Here is a 17738-nt window from a genome sequence, read left to right on the forward strand (position 1 = left end):
AAAGGTTCCTAGAAAGGATCGTAGGATTTGTCTTAAAGAAGGCTACCTGAAAAGGTTCTTAGAAAGAGAATGTCTTAAAGAAGACTGCCTAAAAAGGGTTCTTGGAATGTCTTAAAGAAGACTACCTGAAGAGGTTCTTGGGAAAGAATGTCTTAAAGAAGACTACCTAAAAAGGTTATCGGAAATAATCATAGGATTTGTCTTAAAGAAGACTACCTAAAAAGGTGTGGTGTAATGTATCAGCCATTGTATGAGTTATATGTACTTGCATGGTACTCGAATGATATGTTGTTGATAACCAAAGCGTATGCGAAATGTTGTGAGGTTGTTGGATAAGGTAGGGTGTGATGCTAGCGCGATTTCCCAATACCTGTTTTGTTCGAATTTTGAAGATCGTAGTTAGGAGGAAGATTTGTTCGAAGCTGCAGAGTATGAAAGTGTCTTTTGTTGTGCGCTTTATAGATTTAGTATCCATTGCTCCATTATTTTAGTGGAAGAAGATGCTTATGAGGGAAATGCCCCAGGAAATAACCTTGTCATATGCTTCGACGTTTAGATTGAAGGGTATGCCCTTGACTTCCCAGATATGGAGGGTTACCCATGGTGTTCTATCCTTTTGAATTTGAATTCTTCCCATGTTTGACATGCCCCTGATTGAAATTGCTTCGAGATGTGACCCGGGTCAACTGGACCTTAGGGAGAATGTCCCTTGTTAATAGGATCCTTAGTTGTATGACCCTATAATTATTGAGGTTTTGCCCCTGTTTAGGAAAACCCTCTGGACGTGGCTTCCCCATGCAAGAGTCTTTATTAGAAATGGTCATCTTTGATTAACCAATTTCGAGATCTCCTCGATGCTAAGTGTATATTTGTAGACGGTGTTGTACCTTTGAAAAGTAATTCTAATGTAATGCGAATGCAAGTTTTGAAATCGAAGTCCGTCATGAATTAGGACTGAATGATTAGAAACGAATGTTTGAAGAAGCGTAGTGATTAGAAATAGTTTTAACAAACTTAGGAGTCAATATAACAAATCCTGCTTAATATGCTCTCGTAGTTAACCTTGCCTCAATTAGGACTTTTGAATGTTGTAACTTGGCTTGGTTCATGGTTTAAGAAACAACGGATATAAGGCTCAAAATTTATTTAACCCACCCATTTCTCCTTGATGTTCTCCAAGTCCTAAGCATTCGCTTAATCCAATGAACGTGATTTGTTTGTAAGAGAATTGCTTTAGTTCTGATGTTGAGCAGCAGCCTTAGTAGGGATCAAGAATTAATGAAAAAGTGTTGAAGATCCAAGCATTGATGTGAATGTTGCGAAGATCCAAGCATTGATGTGAAGCTTTGATGATTTAGCAGCCACATGATTATCCTTTGTATTTCGCCTTTGTTTTTTATCCCTTATTTTTGCATGAACCAATTCCTTTGAGTTTGGTCCATCGGGATGCCCTAATTTTTGCCTAAGTCGTTTTTGTTTTCTTTCATGAAATCTTCCATTTTGACTTAGCGGGCGTTTTCTCCTTCTTTTTTTTTTGAATGCCCCTTTGGAAATATTGATCCTTGGGTATTGAATATTGTGACTTCCATATTGGTTTTGATTTGTAAGCTTCGACTTTGGCACTTCCTCAATCTTGAATGATGTATTGAGGAAGAAGATTGTTGTGAATGTTATCTTCATTTGCTTCCTCAACCTTGGATGAACGCGAGGAAGAAGATATGCTTGAAACTTTGCTTGATCCCTATGCTTGGATTGACTGATTCTCTTGACAACCAAAGTACATCATTGAATTAATCGAAATCTACCCTGCCCCTGGTTGAAATCAAGGTTTTTTTTTAAAAGTAGAAACAAACTCCAACTCCTGGCTCGAGGGGGTGACGAGGGATTAACATCCTTATACCTCCACTATTTAGGGATTTGCAACAATGCCTGTACATCGTCGGTTCGGTCTTACCTTGAAAGCATATATTTAGCTGGACTTAGTTATTTGTATTCGTCATTCTCCCTCAAGTTTGTTAATGATTTGAAAGATAATTTGAAATGGAAAGTCGTAGTAATGCAAGAGTGGAGCGAGAGAATTGATTTCAAAACATGCATGATTATTTTATTGAATTACTATTCGAAAGGTACAACGTTTTACATCAATTAGCATTTTGTGATCGTAGGAAATACAACTTGAAAGATAAACCTATTAATCCTAAGGGCAATCTCCTTTGTGAGTCCGTCGACCTTGCTTTACTCCTTAGTTCCTAGACTTGTAGAAGTAAAAGGGTAATCTCGAATTCTCCTTGGGCACGTCAAACCTGTCGGGAATGAATTGTTAGCGGTGGGTTTTCGTCGTATCGGAACTTCACGAGTTTCCTTTGACTTAACCTCTTTTGCTTTTTCATCGGATAGTATCACACCATTTGCAACCTTCAGCGCTTTCAAGAAAATCTATGACCCTTTTGCCCCTTGGTGGGGGAGCTAACATATGTCGTCTTCCCTCCATCGTAATTATGCATCTTTGTTCAGGATATTGCCCCAGTTGGACTAATCCTTGCCCCAGGTTATCGTAGAGCGTCCTTGTAAATTTGATGTGTTCATAGATGAACCCCTTAATGACCAGATACCTCTTAAGTGTATCTATGAGGGAACTCCTTTGTTGAACTAATCCTTGCTCGATGATAACCTTTGATGTATTTATGATCCTGTTACGACAAGGCATGGACATGCGGCTGGCACGGTAATAGCTTATCTTCCTTTCTCTATAGTTTATGATCCTCTTATTTCTTTGGGAGTTTCGGGAAACCGGCTAGCACAGGAAGTATGGATGCGGGCGAAGGTAGAAATGCAAATGTGAATGTAAATGTATGGATGCATGAAAATGCGAATGCACGCGTATGCAAAGGACTCCTTTATTTTTGTATATTATGAATCCTTATATGTAATGCAATGCGGACGTGCGACAAGTATAATCCTAAGGATAACCTATGCGGATTTAGGGGTGACATTAGACCCTAATGAAATTATTGTAAGTTAGATATTATGACACGCCATTGGGAATAGATTATGAAGTTCGCGGAAAGTAGCAGCTGATGACCGTTCTGGACAATCACCAAGTCTCATGACCTCCGAGAGGTCGTTTGACGTGTACTTACAAAGATGTCCCTCGTGGGAAGGTTCTCTATGCGGAACACAACCTATCTAAGGACGATATAAGACGAAGTGAAATCCCTACAGGCTAGGGACGAAGGTGTATGGATGGAAATCCAAAACCTACACCAGTTAGGGGGTGAGCGGGAATAAGCACGGGTTGACTGTTCAAGACAGTTACCAGCTTTCATGGTTATCGTGAAGCCAATCAACGTGTGTTAATGAGGATGTCCTTCAGGAGAAGGACACGTTATTGTAGAAACATGGACATAGAAGAAGATCCCTACCGGCTAGGGAGTTCGTAGAAGCAAGCATAGAGTGACCGTTCGAGACAATCACTATATCTCATGGCCATCGAGGGACCGATTGACGTATGCTAACGAAGATGTCCCTCGTGCGAGGGATGCAATTTTGGAAAGGAATCCCTATAGGCTAGGGACGGAAGGTGTAAGCACGGGGTGACCGTTCTAGACAGTCACTAGATCTCATGGTCATCGAGAGACCAATTGACGTGCGTTAATAAAGATGTCCTTCATATGAAGGACGCAGTGTTTTAGAAATAGAAGGATATAAAAGGGAAGTCCCTACAGACTAGGGAGTGCGTAGATGGCGATATCCTTCGTGTGAAAGACATGGTCTTAAGAATTGGAGTCCCTACAGGCTAGGGAATACGTAGGGATACCTGCAAAATTGAAACGCATAGATATTCGAAGTATATAAATTGCAAGCATATAGTAAGCACAAAAGCACGAAAGTCCTAAGTTCATAGTTTCGACGTAGGGGGCTCTAGGGAGCCAACCTTTTTATGGGGGGTTCTAGAAGGTCTCATGGGGTCGTTCGTAGCCTCCGAGACTTTTTTGTCTCTTCGGATTTTAGAACAACTCATTTTATCCATGAGGTTCGAATTTTTGGGGTAGGTTCTCGGAGAGATCAGCCAAGTATCCAGTCCAGCCCTCAACAAAGTCAAGCCTCGTTTTGGACATTTCCGAATACTCAACCCACTCCGAGTGGAGTTATCAATGAGACTCGTAGGCGATTCATACTCCCCTATTGATCTCAAAGTTAACTCCCACACTTAGGGTTTTAACATTACATAATATGTCAGCAGTGCATATAAAAATATGACAATTAGGCAATTAAATATAAATATATTAACATAAACAATTAAATATAAACATATTATAAACAATTAAATATTTTTAGATAAAAAACAAATAAATTTTTTTTTTTAAAAAAAAATAAAATAATTACAAACCCTAAAAAGAGGCGAATTAGCCAAACCCTAAAAAGTTGTCAAACCTAAACCCTGCCAAAACCTAAAACCTATAGGAGCATAGTATTCACCATTTAAGTTTTCCCCAGCAGAGTCGCCAGCTGTAGCAACCTGCCCTAAAAATTAAGCTTTGGAGTCAGGAAACCTATGCAATTGAGAGATCAGGGTAAGATACTATATTCAGGTCGAGGGCAGGTGTTAGGCACCCTAAACCCTTTCCTAAGGTTTTATATTCACAGTAAAGGTTTATGGCTAATTATTAAGGTTAATAGCTAAGGAAATGAGAAGGGGGAAAATTGAGATTTTAGGGAGGGGGACTCGCCTTGTTGCCAAGTGCCTACGTACCTCCTTAGGGAGGATCAGAGTCTACGTAGTTCGGGGAAGGGTTGTACGCCCTTAGAGTTAGAGTTTGATTTGATATAGTTTTTTAGAGGCTTTTTGAATGGCCTATCGTAGTTGTGATTATCCGTAGTTTGATTTTGAAATTTGGAAGATGTTTGAAAAGTGTTTTGAATTTTTAGGCGTACAACCCGAGTTTAATTTTGCACTATTAACCGCAACGATCAACAGATTCGATTGCCATAGTTAAAAGATTAGAAGTTGCACCGTTACCAATTTTAATCAATTAATTTGATTATTACTAATAACGAATTAGAGTATGATTTTTAGTAATTAATTTACATTATTACCCCTCGCAATCGATTGATTCAATTAAAAAGAATAAAGAATTTGAAGTTTAGAAAAAAAAAGAAGAAAAGATTAATTATCACAACCAATAAGATAGTTGCAACCATTTAATCGAATGTAATTTAATTCGTATTTTAATTAAATAGCATTTTAATTAAAATAATTGTTGACCATAGCGATTAATCGATTTAATCGGCACGAACAACAAATTAAAATCCTTAATATACCTATCACATATTTATTTTATAAAAATAATTATTATATAATTAATATATATTAAGAAAATATTTAAATAAAAACAAATAAATAATTAAAATTAATTAAATTTTATTAGGATTATGATCATGTAGGGCTGTTATGAGGGACCATGGTATGAATATTAATTCCGGGGCGTTAGATCTAAGGGAGAATTGGATTAAAGGCCCAGATCTGAGGGATGCATGGTAGTCCATAGACAGGCGCGCATTGGATCAAGAAAGACTCTTCAGTTAAAAAAGTAATGTTGGAGGAGGGATTCGAACCCACGTCCCCCCCCGTCACATACGCTCCTCCTCACCACCCAACCAAACATGTTCATCTGTTTATAACACGCGCCCATATTATCAAATAAAAACACCAACTCTGAATGGAACAACGCGCGCCAAATTTTGAAAGATCCAATGGCGTGTGGCCACGTTATCGTCTTCCCCACCCAGCCTTGAAATTCTCTGCAAATTTAGCTACAAATTTGCTACGATTCTATTCGTAGCAAGCTTACCATGGAAATAGCGAATAGCACATATATGAATATAAATCTTTCGCACCCCTTCTAAATCCTTCGTCACGTCCCCACGAATTCAACCACACGTTCAATTAATCCTAATTTTCCCCCTAACCAAAAGCCCCAATTTAGAACCCTAAAATCCTTGCTCGGACGTTAATGGCAACACGCAATTAGATCATGCAAACTTTAGTTTAACCATTCAGAAACGATCACAGACATCATACAAACCATAACACACCAACAATTTAACATATGAATACTTCAAACATGCAAATCGAACCAAAGTTTAGAAAGACTTACCTCGGCTTATAGGAGGTTATTCTGGGGTTGCTGAAGCAGAGTAGCGATCCTAATAGCTTCAGAAATCTTCAGGGAACCTTTTGCAATCCTTAGAACTCCTTGAGATGCCCTAATTCTCCAAAACCGGTTTTGAATTTTTGATGACTTTTGTGTTCTTGCAGCTGCGTTTTCGTCCAGAATTTCCACCCCTCATCTATTGCTCTCACTTGTATACTTATAGGAGAACTAATTTAGGTCAAAGAGAGAAGCCCAAAGCCCTTGAATCCAATGTTGCAAGTTTGGAGAAATTGATTTTATTTTTGAATACAATCTTTCTATTTTGGTCATAATTTTGTATCAATCTCTTCCCAACTATTTTGTCACGAAAATATACTATATTTTGGCATTAATGTTGATTGGAAATCAACAAAATATCTTTCCTAACAAAATATTTGATTTCCTCACTCATTTAAATCATTAAAAATCAATTTTAAATGAAATAAAATTGTGCAAAGTCAAATAAAATGTTTATTATTCGTGGCATGTGTGTTAGATAACTTATGGGCCAAATTCAAGTCATAAAAGTATGGGCCTATTTGCAAGAAATCCAATTTGAACCCTCTTATTTCACATTTTGTCTCCGAAAATCAACCAACTTTGATCAAGCACATCTCACTCAATTTTTAAGCTATGATGGAGTTCTAGGACTTTTGGGAAACCTCAAGAGGTCCTCTATAAGCCACTTTGGAACATATTTTTTATTTGGAGCTTTTATCTTGATCATATCCTCTTTGCAAGAAAACTGCTTTTGAAGGATGCTTGAAAATGACCTATAATCTTTTGCACTCTATCTCTTAAATGAAGCACTTCTAGCCCTGGCTTGTGAGAGACAAAGTTGTAGAGAATCCAATTTCCTTCAAAATAGGCTTTGAGTGGGGAATTTTTGATGTTCCATGTGAAAGTTATGCCCAGTCAAAGTTGAGTTGACTTTCCCCTAGAGGAACCCTAATTTGAACCTTTTTGTATTTGTTCATCTCTGAGCTCCTACTGATAAATCATGATCAATCTTTGATCAAATGATTGATATACCCTCACATACTTGATATTGACCAAAAATCTTGAAGTTTGACTGTACTTTGACTATAGTTGACTTTTAGGTCAACATAGTCGATTATTGATCATCTGAACCTTTGAATGGGAAAGTCTTGGGATTGAAGTTTGATATATGAGTGAGTGACCTGAGTAAGCCATTGAAACCTGAACCATTGAGGATGCATAGAGGAACCTTTGATTGAATATAAGAGGGCAAATTTTGGGGTATGACAAGATGCAGACTTATATTTGTTTACTTTTTTAAATTACACAGTCATTTTGGATTTTGTTATTTCTTGCTGATTGAGAACTATGAATTCATTAACATTAATATTATAAAAGATCTGCAATAAAAACCTCAAAAAAACTGCCTGATAGGGAATACTTATATTTTATACTATGTGCAATTAAAAATAATAAGACAAAACACTATTTCACCTTTAACAAGTTGCTGGATTGATGAAGCTTATGGGATGCTTGTCTTCCATATGAGGACAGAATTCTCTTACTATTGACCCCTAAACTAATCGGTTTGACAGGTAAAGATATTCTTTGATCTTACAATATATGCAGCCAAGCACATCAATGGAACTTAATAGACTATTTGGTTGTTTTGTCTATAACAACACAGATTTGCATGACATCTCTAAGCACAATTACTATGCATCCATTCTTATACAACAAATGAATCTAACAATGGTACTGCCCAAATATAGGATGATTCTTTAATTTGAAATAGATAATAAAGTGATAGTGGTTGAGTTACTCACCTTAGGCCGAAATGCGGAAAAGGGGCAGTATGAGTGATGCTTATCTGATTTCAGGATAACCCTAAGAAGCAGAAACATGATAAACATTCCTCTACAAATAGACAATTTATATCATTCTGTATATGTTACCAACCTTACAATAAATTCACTGGGTGTAAGTCATTTATGATAATCCAACCACCAAATTAGGTGTGTTTAATTTTTAAGACAATGTGCCTGTCATGAAGGGTTATATTTATCATTCTGTATGAACTCCCTTGGTACATTAAATGCATGGTAAGATGGATTGTCAATAGGACAATATGTGCATAGTTATAGATTAATATCATGTGGATTTAAATTGCACCTACTAACTCTATTCAAATTAAATTTGGTTGATTGTTGTAGCTTTCTTTAGGTTCCAAAATATGGACCCATTTGACAGAAAACGTAACGCGAAAATGGCACGATCAAGAAGGACAATGCTTTTGAAAGAGAATCGTTCCAAACGTCAAAAATACAATCCTCACCAACAGTTGCCGCTCGATGCAACTATTAATACTCCAATGTCATTCACGCCGAGGCAACCTCTGTCCGAATTGACTCCATCCTTTCAAAACAGTACTACAACAACGAAAATTTATGGACAGTCACAACATTTGAGTGTAGGTTTTGAAGGTTCGGGACCGAGCGTAACAAGACACGCCTTAAAAACAAATATAAGGTCCCGAAGGATAGATACATTGGCAACAAATCTATTTTAAAAATTTGCATCCAGCTCTACGGCGAGGGAAAATGAGGGATGTACTCCTTCCACATTAAAAGCTAATCAAAACCGGTGTCCTCATGAAAACATCGTCGGTGAAGCTGGAGGTTCTTCTATGATACACACGTTAGTGCAATCCCTTAACTATTTCACACCAACTTAGTTACCAACTTAGTGCAATCCCTTACTTGCTTATCAAGATAACACATTTAACTATTTATTTAACTGTGCTATTGGTGGCTGTCCGATTAACTTGTGTGAAAAGTTAAGCTTGAAACAAATGACTCATGGTTCATATCAGTAAAATATGCCCCATGGAAGTGGATAGTATTTTGGTTAACTAAAATTGTTTACACTGGGCCTCTACATATACAACCATTGACTCAGTGTGTATAGGCTTGAAAGTTTATTACATCCCTGTTTTTTTAAGGTTTCCATGGTTTTTTTGTTAACAGATTACCACAAATTCCCAGACCGGTGAGAGGTAGGCCTAAGAATCACTATGGAGTTCCAAATATGGCTATGAACTTAACCAGAAAATTTCCTATACTGGAAAGAGAGGAAGGGCCTCACACGGTGAATCTGAACATTGGTTACACCGGACAAATAAGGTACATAAGTACCTTGACGCTGAAAAACTACGTTGCTTCCCACCTTACCTGAAGTAATATTAAACTTATTTCATGTTTTCACCTTAACTTTTTTTGTCGTTCATTGTTTAATCCATGCTCTTTTATATGAGGCAGTAATCCAACAATGGCAGAACAACAACCGTGCCATACAAACCACACGTCGCATGCAATAGCACAACCGAGGTACGGGAAATTCGCAACACCTTACTGTTTTCAACTATTGTTTAATAGTTTAGGGCCAACCTTATTATTTTATTTTCAAGTACCTGTTTATATTCAATATATTAAGTATCAGAAATAGATAATAAGTTGTGGCTTGGTCTAGAGACACCTCAATTAATACTTAGTTTGAAACTGCTTATAATTTCACTTGGTTTGGCTGAGTATAAATTCACATTTATACCTGTCAAATTCACTAGGTAACCTTAATTAGTTCAAAAGTTTTATATACATTGTTGCCCTAAAAACAGTATTACCTGGGCATTGCTCCCAACTTTAGCTTTTAAAACACCCCTATTAAAGCAGTGTATAGAAAATGAGTTGACTATGAAGTTTCAGTTCATGCATGACAGTAAAGTAACACTAGCAAACATGTAGAAACCTCATAATAACCTTCAATTTAAACAAGAATACATGTATAAACCTCAGCCTGTTTGAGGACTTGAATCCATATGAATTATGTGTAGGAATACATTATGTAATTCTTATATTCAATAAGTTCTTAATCAGATATGATTATTATATGGATATGTGATTTTAAATCAAATTGTGCAATTCATGGACTGGAAATGTAACTAAGTAAACTTGAACACAGTTGTGTTGATGCTCCCAAACGACGTAGAGGCAGGCCAAGAAAACAAATGCGTGATCCAGAGTCAGGATTGAATTTGAATACACAGCGACCAACACAAACCAGTAGTCGGCTGCACCCCATTCCAAATGATACACCCGGACCAAGGTACGAAACATGATGTCCTTCATTTTATACAATGCCTACTGTATAAATATAACTGATGCATCCATTGTTTCAACAGTAATGTCATTAACACACCGCGCCCTACTCGGCAAATAGGAGAGATATCCAAGAATCATGTTTCTCACGAGGTAACGCAAATATCACAGTCCACGCCCAATCACCATCGCAGAAGCGAGCCAACGTGTCCTATTTTTTACACCTACGGTTAATATGGATTTTAATACTGACTCCGACGACGACAGCGACTACGACCCGTTTGCAGGTATGCTTGATACATGTTCTATCACTCAGATTTTTATATGGATAAGCCATTTTTTAATGTAACTGTGAATACAAAGTCAGATTCAATTAAACGCCATTGTCTCATTTTAATAAATTCCTCTGTATGTTTATTACAGCATACCTATCCGACGAGGAAAACCGTTCTGACTCAGAAGATCTTGAAGCACCTTTTACAATCAATGACAATGCAACTGGACATTCTGAGGGTAAATTGACCTTCTCTGGCACATGTTTACCATTACTACCAATCATTACCCATTATGCACTCCTTTTCTAAATTTCCTACATTCTATGCTTATGTAGAATATTACGATATCGGTTCCCCTCTTATCGAATGTTATTATTGCAAAGCAAGGATGTGGTATCAAGAAAGGATGCACAAAAGTAAACATTCAGCTAACCCAAAGTTTATGATGTGTTGTGGTAACGGCAAGGTTGAATTACCAATGCTAAAACAACCTCCCGAGCTACTTGCAAAACTTTTATTTGATCACGACAATATAGTTAGCCGGAAGTTTCAACAACAAATCCGACTATACAATATGATGTTTGCATTCACATCACCGGGAGCAAAGATAGACAATCGTTTTAACAATGGTCGCGGCCCTCCAACAATGAGGATACAAGGTCAAACGTGTCATTGAATTGGAAGTTTGCTCCCTCCTCAAGGGCAAAAGCCGAAATTTGCACAGTTATATATATATGACACGGAAAATGAAGTCGAAAACCGTATGCATGGACTAAGGTAATTATCTATGAATACTCACTGTTACATGTTTAACATGACTTAGTTTATTAGTTTCATTAATACTCACTGTCACTTTTTTTACATGACCTATATAATCAGGCCTATGCATACTCATTGTCACGTGTTTTACATTTCTGATATCATTATGCTTATGAATGCTAACTGTCACGTTTCCTACCAGGCCATCCAACACATGACAAATTTGATGTTGTATTGACAGGAACAAAGAGAACATTGATTCTGATGTAGTAAACCAGTTGTCCAATATGCTGTACGAATTCAATCCTCATGCAAAGAGCTTTCAAATGGCGAAACAATGGTTAAGCAATGGGGAAACTCAAAATCTCAAGCTACGCCTCATTTCTAACCGATCGACCGATGGAAGGGTGTATAACCAACCTACTGTGTCTGAAGTCGCGGCCTTGGTTGTTGGTGATATTGACACGGCAGAAATGCGTGATATCATTATGCAAACAAGAGGTGGGGGACTTCAGAGAATCAACGAATTGCATGCAGCTTACATGGCATACCAGTATCCTTTGATTTTTCCTTATGGTGAGGACGGTTATAGACCTGATGTAGCTCATAGGGACTTGCCTGCCAACAATAACAGCATGCGAAATAGGCTCACAATTCGGGAGTTCTTGGCATACCGCATTCAAACTAGGTCCAATGAAGCTAAGACTTTATTATCTTCTAGAAGGTTGTTCCAGCAGTTTCTGGTCGATGGTTACACAATGTTAGAGTCTGAGAAACTATAATGGCTACGTAAAAATCAACCAAAACTTCGAGTTTCCAAGTACAACTCCTTGAATGAAGAGGGAGACCAAAGTCAAGCCCAAGGGAACAGCATAGGCAAACGATTGGTTTTGCCTTCTTCCTTTGTTGGAGGTCGTAGGTTTATGGATCAATTGTACTATGATGGAATGGCTATATGCAGTAAAGTTGGATTTCCTGATTTGTTTATTACCTTTACTTGTAATCCAAATTGGCCTGAGATTCAAAGAGTACTTAGACCTCTTCATTTGAAACCTCAAGATCGACCGGATATCATCTCAAGAGTCTTCAAGATCAAATTTGATCAATTGCTTACAGATTTAACCAAAAAAGGTGTTCTTGGCAAAGTACTTGCCTGTGAGTTTATTCTCCCCCTTAACTTTGATGACTTAATATTGTTTATCATTTTTAACAGTAGTTTTGAATTTTTTTTTTGCTTTTCCAATTGTAGATATGTACACCATTGAGTTTCAAAAGAGAGGATTGCCTCATGCCCATATATTGATCTTCTTGCATCCTTCAAACAAATATCCAGGTCCAGAAGACATTGACAAGATCATTAGTGCTGAAGTGCCCGATCCCGAAACACACCCTCGGTTGTACAGTTTGGTCAAAGCTCACATGGTTCATGGTCCTTGTGGTTTGGCAAATCCCAAAACACCTTGCACGAAAGATGGAAGGTGCACCAAGTTTTACCCTAAGAAATTTCAACCTACGACGATCGTGGACTAAGAAGGGTATCCTGTTTATAGGAGAAGAGACAACAAACACACCATTGAAAAAAATGGACTCATCTTTCACAGTGGTCATTTTGTTCCTCACAATCCAAGTTTGTTGTTGAAGTACGAAGCCCACATTAACATGGAATGGTGCAACCAAAGTACTTCTATCAAATACCTCTTCAAGTATATAAACAAAGGTTCCGATAGAATTTCTGCAATCATACAAGGCCAAGATAAAAACAACGCCGACGAAATCAAACAATATTTGGATTGTCGATACATCTCCCCAAGTGAAGCATGCTGGAGGATATTTTCCTATTCTATACATGGCAGAAAGCCAGCCGTAGAAAGATTGTTTTTCCACATGGAAGGTGAAAACTCTGTGTACTACAAAGACTATGAGCAGGTTGGTGATGTGTTGCTCAAACCAAGTGTAACAGAGTCTATGTTTACAGCATGGTTCGAAGCAAACAAAACTTATGAAGAAGCAAGATTACTAACTTATGGGGACTTTGTTTCTAAATTTGTTTATCATAAACGAAGTCGAAGTTGGAAACCAAGGAAACGAGGGTATACCATTGGTCGACTCATTTGGGTTCCTCAAAGCACTGGGGAGTTGTTTTATTTAAGGATGGTGCTCACTTGCAAAAAAGGCCCTTTATCCTATCAAGACATCAAGACGGTTGACGGTAAGAAACTAAAAACATTTCGAGATGCATGCTTTGCAATGGGGTTTTTACAAGATGATCGTGAATTTGTCGAGGCCATCAAAGAGGCACATCAGTGGGGTTCAGGTCATTTTTTACGCAAGCTATTTGTTACCATGTTACTATCTTCATCGATGAATAGACCGGAACACGTTTGGAGAAAGACTTGGATGTATTTATCAGATGGCATTCTTTATGATCAACGAGCATTCACAAGAGATCAAGGTATTTAATCTTTACTAATAACATATTCGGTCTTTCAATTTTTTTCATATTATCTATCTTCAGCCGTTTGCAAATCTATTGGATTCCCGTTTTCTACTTATTACAGACTGTTATAAGTAGAATTACCCAACTAGCTTGCCAAAGGGTATCTTTACTATACTGATTTTATTGTAGTTACATACTGTTACAATAGGTAATTTCACATATTGAAATTTCCAGTATCAGTTGGGAATTAATAATACTCTATTTGTTGCACGACCATAAGTTTTTTTTACTCAAAAGAATGTGCTAAACCATGGAACACTGCGACAATAAGTTCTTTGCATCAAAACTGGTAGTTGCTGCGGGAGTTTCACATATTGCAGCCACTGTTAGATTAAAATTTGGGACAATTGCAACTTGGTCCGTGTTAGGTTTATATAATAGCTCAGCATCGCAAATTTATGCATATAATTAATGTTTACAGTCACTATAGCTTTACCAAATGTAACAAGTATTAATTAGTTTATGTTAAATAATACAAAGTTATACATTTATACAATGTTCATGATGTGTGTTGAGACATTTTTCCTGCAATGAAACTTTGTTTTTGTTTATTCTTTATCATAGGTCTGACAATGAGTGATGCCGAGCTAAAAGAACGAACACTCATGGCTATTGAAACACTGTTGCAAAATAATAATCGAAGTTTGAAGGACTTTAAGACCATGCCATATCCGAAAGATTATGTCGAAACCTTTACAGGAAATCGACTCCTTTATGATGAACGGCAATATGATGTTCTTGCTCAACAACAACTGTTTGAAAGTCTCTACGCTTCTCTTACAGGTAATATCACCTGTTGTTATTGGATTTTAAAATTCATCAACTTTCTATAATCATTAACAACTCTCTTTGGAAATGTCTGTTTGATTTAGATGAACAAAGAAGCATCTTTGAGGAAATCATGGATGCTGTAGAAAAGCAAGAAGGCAGAGTTTTTTTTTATATGGCTATGGTGGCACTGGTAAGACCTTCATGTGGAACACTCTATCAGCAACACTTAGGTCTAAGAAAAAAATTGTTTTGCCGATTGCTTCAAGTGGGATTGCAAGTTTGTTGTTACCAGGTGGAAGAACTGCTCATTCTAGATTTAAGATTCCTGTCCCTACTTTAGAAAATTCTATATGCAACATTGAAAAACAAGATCACCTTGCGGAGCTTCTAAAGATGACAGATCTAATCATATGGGATGAGGCTCCTATGGCTAACAAGTTTTGCTTTGAATCACTCGACAAATCCTTGAGAGATATTATGAGTGGAATCACAAATGCATCTAAAAGAGTTTTTGGAGGAAAGGTTGTTGTCTTTGGAGGTGACTTCAGACAAATTCTCCCTGTTATACCAAGAGGTACTAGATCTGATATCATTCATGCAACAATCAATGCGTCTTACATTTGGGATCATTGTAAAGTCTTGAGGCTTACAAAGAACATGCGCTTGCAAGCTGGTCAGCCTACTTCTACAAATGATGACATAAGGAGTTTTTCTGAGTGGATTTTAAAAATTGGAGATGGGACCATGTGCGAGCCAAATGATGGCTATGCTGATATTTGTATTCCAGATGAGTTCTTAATTTCCAACTTTTCAGATCCGATTAAGGGAATTGTTGAAGATACGTACCCTGATCTCATTCATAACTATCTTGATTCCACCTATCTTCAGAGTCGTGCAATCTTAGCTTCAACAATCGAAGTAGTCGATGATATCAACCAATATATAACAAACCTTCTTCCAGGTATTCAAGTTCTTTTCCGTTAATAATAGCAACATTTTTATTTCAAAATATAAACTATTGTTGGGCATACATTTTATCTAAATATTCATCTTTTTCAATTGTTGTAGGAGAAGAGAAAGAATACTTTAGCAGTGATTCTATTGATAAATCTGATGCAAATAGCTTTGATGCATATGAGCACGTGACACCCGAGTTCCTAAATGCTCTTAAGACTTCGGGATTTCCTAACCATTCAATTAAGTTAAAAGTTGGTGCCACTATTATGTTAATGCGCAACCTAGACCAATCTGAAGGTTTGTGCAATGGTACAAGGCTAACTGTTACCAGGCTTGCTGCTCATGTCATTGAAGCTAAGATCATTTCTGGAAAAAATGTTGGTAACTTATTTTATATTCCTAGAATGTCTTTGTCCCCTTCACAGTCACCATGGCCATTTAAACTGGTGAGACGCCAATTTCCAATTATTGTTTCCTTTGCCATGACTATTAACAAGTCTCAAGGCCAATCGCTTGACAATGTTGGTTTGTACTTGCCAAAAGAAGTTTTTAGTCATGGGCAATTATACGTGGCTATCTCAAGAGTGAGATCCAAAAAGGGATTAAGGATTCTTATTCATGACAAAGATAAAGAACCTATGCTCTCTACCACCAATGTTGTATTCAAAGAAGTGTTCCATAACATTTGAAGGTATGTTTTTAAAAATATAAACTTATTATCCCATGACAACAATGCCGAAATAATTTATTTCTTTACTTCCACAATATATGATTTTTGTGTTTCCGTGCTATTTCAGGTCCATACATCCTACTCATTTTGGAGAATCATGTTGCAGCTTTGTTTTCCTTTTTATTATTCGTCGCTAAATGTTTTGGAGATTCCTTTGCAGCTGTTTCTCGATTAATACATGCAAAAAAATTGTATAAACTATTAACTATCATTCATATGTTGCGACTTTATCAAAACTCATCATATTGGAACAAGGTCTTTGGTTCATAAATGTTATTTGTTTTTATGTACATTTTATATCATTTGATGCTTTTTTTTTATCGACAAAAAAATAAATTATTACCCGTGCGGCAGCACGGGTTTCTTACTAGTATTGATTGAAAAATAGAAAAGTGGTAGGGTGATTTTGTTAGTTATCATTTTGTCCAATTTATAGTATAATTTTTTTATTTAGAAAAAAACAATAATGGTCAATCTTCTAACAAATATAGATAACAGAAGAATAGATAGGAGATTATATTTTTCTTCAACAACCATGAGTTCTAATAAATATAGATAACAGAATATATAGGAGATTATATTTTTCTTCAACAACCATGAGTTGATCCTCTATGATGCATAGCATGATACAATCAACATAGTTAAACCAAAATTTTAAAAGATTATGAAAGTGTTGGTCTATGAAGGCAAACGACTAAGAAATTATGTACAAAAACTAGTTTTCCGGTCAATGAAAACTGTCGCAATCTCACCTTATTGCAGCTGTGGAGTTACTTAATGTTGACAAGTGCATCTATCAAGTTGCAAATTTGCAATACGTTTTGTACTGTATATGAAAGTTTCCAATAAAATAATTGCATAGACAAAGAAAAAGTCATTTCGTCAATGGTGACATATTTTCTCTTCTATATGGTAGGTCATGTCTCCTTCATCACCATCTCGTCCTCACCAGCTCCATTTATATCAAATAACAAAACCTTATATGCATTATTTAATTACTCTATCCTTAATTGACTTTATTTTTTACATTTTTCAAATGCGTGGCATGCAAAAGTAGAATACGATAAAGTTTGACAATGGCACACAAAACATGCAACACCAACATGGATTTGTTTGTTGATTTAAATAAATCTTACGCAATCAACAACTTGTATTATCAAGCATGCTTCTTTTGACCGCCTTTGTTTTGCAAGCGATGAGTTTTACTTCATATATATATATATATATATATATATATATATATATATATATATATATATATATATATATATATATATATATATATATATATATATATATATATATAGGGTGCAGTTACCGTGCATAGATTATTATGGACCCTTGGATCAAATTCTAGATATCAATTGTTATTATTCAATACTCAATACTGGATTAAAAACATGATCCAATGACTTATGTAGG

General features: G+C 36.5%; 1 pseudogene; it reads left to right on the forward strand.

Moving 5' to 3' along the window:
• Positions 1-10562: 10562 nt before the first annotated feature.
• LOC131625111 (uncharacterized) lies at positions 10563-16275 on the forward strand (annotated as a pseudogene).
• Positions 16276-17738: the final 1463 nt, after the last annotated feature.

This window comes from Vicia villosa, unplaced genomic scaffold (genome assembly GCF_029867415.1).
Source record: "Vicia villosa cultivar HV-30 ecotype Madison, WI unplaced genomic scaffold, Vvil1.0 ctg.000189F_1_1, whole genome shotgun sequence".
In the NCBI taxonomy this organism is placed as follows: domain Eukaryota; kingdom Viridiplantae; phylum Streptophyta; class Magnoliopsida; order Fabales; family Fabaceae; genus Vicia; species Vicia villosa.